The sequence below is a fragment of the Gavialis gangeticus genome, unplaced genomic scaffold (genome assembly GCF_001723915.1).
Source record: "Gavialis gangeticus isolate Ggan-Ray unplaced genomic scaffold, GavGan_comp1, whole genome shotgun sequence".
NCBI classification, from domain to species: domain Eukaryota; kingdom Metazoa; phylum Chordata; order Crocodylia; family Gavialidae; genus Gavialis; species Gavialis gangeticus.
In genome coordinates this window covers 37,362,385-37,364,046 of record NW_017728996.1, presented here as the reverse complement: position 1 = coordinate 37,364,046, position 1,662 = coordinate 37,362,385, and positions in this window count along the sequence as shown.

The following is a 1,662-nucleotide window of genomic DNA, read 5'->3' as shown; positions in this document are numbered from 1 at the left end:
GGGGGGGGGCTCTTCTCTGCAGAGGCTGGGCTCAGGGGAGGCAGCAGTGGTGCTGGGAAGGGGGGCACTGAGGGGGCTACAGTGAAATTTGGGGTGGCTTCAGCCCCCCATAGCCTCCCTCCTAGTGCTGCCACTGCTCGCCCTAAGCCCAGGCCCTGCTGAGAAGAGCCTGGTGCAGCCCTGGCTCCAGCCTGCGTTGCCGCCTGCCTGCCTTGCCCAGCACAGACCCAGGGACACCCCCTCGATGCCCTCCCAGGGTGGCACAGCAGTGGGAGCCCCTGTGTCCCCTGGACGAGCCATGGCTCCATCCAACGCCTGCCCCACCCCGCCTCGCCCTGGCTGGGCAGTGCTTGCCATAACCCGTCCCACTCCCTCCCTCACTGCGGGGGGCATTGATCTGCCCGCCTTCCCTCCCCAATCCCCTTCCATCACAACAGACTTAGCAGCTACATGCTGTATCAGAAATCGGACTGATATTGGCCAATATGCCTCCTTTAAAAACCGGCTGTTGGTATCAGCTCCCAAAATCTCTATCAATGCACCCCTAACAAACACCAATCTGACTTCAGCTCTAGAGACACGCAACCTAGCGGCAGAAAGCTTCAGCCTCCCTGGAGATTCCCTCTGACCTCCTTTGCTGTCTAGGAGCAGCTACACACTTTACAAATGAACTTGAATGGGAAACTGTGGAACAGCATCCACAGACTGGAAAAGGACAAACTTCCAAAGTAGCCATGAGGGGTCAAACCTTTCCTGGTTTACAGGCAGCCCCTCTAAGTGTTAAGTATGGTCTGAAACAGGGATTAGAGATTCTTATCCCATGCTCTTTGTCTGGATGGGTTTACTGTTTGCCTTTCTCTTCCCAGTCCCTTGCATTCAAATCACTCTCCTCTCCAATCTCTACACTACTTCGTGCAGGTCCTTTCATACCATCTGTTGAAGTGAGCTCAGGCCCACAAAAAGCTTATGCTCTACACTTCTTAATTTAGTCAGTCTCCAAGGTGCAAATTGACCCCCACTGGCTTTGACTCCGTCACCTTTAAAAGCACAGTGATGGATCAATAAGCTCTACAAGGTTCCTCCACTCTGTGTAATGATGGGCACAGAATAAATGCCTCCTGAAAGCAGTCAGGTTGTCACAGCAGCAGTTTTACATTATCTGTCCCAATCCCCAGAACGGAATAGGGCTGGTGAACGTTTCCATCGCAGGACCGTGCCCATGCCTCAGGCTGCGCGATGCGGCATGGCCTTGTGTCAGATAGGGCAGCAAGCTGCACCCCTGAGCCCTTGGCCTCCAGCCCAGACCACTGGGAGAGGGGGCTGTGTCCAGCAACGGTTCTGGGCAGGAAGGCCCCAGCCCACGGCCACACTTCGGCTCTGAAGTCATGCCGCTGGACCGAACTGTATTGAGGCCTCAGATTCATGGATTTGAAAGGCAACTCCTTGTGGAGAGGGGCTGTGGACCAGTGGGTGCTCATGAACGCTGCTGCTGCAAATAGCGCCCCAAAGCAGCTGGCCCCAGGCCTGGAGATAGCCAGGCAGCACTCTCAAGGAAAGGGCCGTGCGGGCAGGTGGGTCGGCGAGGAGGGCCCCTCGGGGTAGAGCAGCGCCCCGCGGCGCCGGCGGATCCTGAGGGGAAGGACGAGGGAGGCGCCGGCTTCT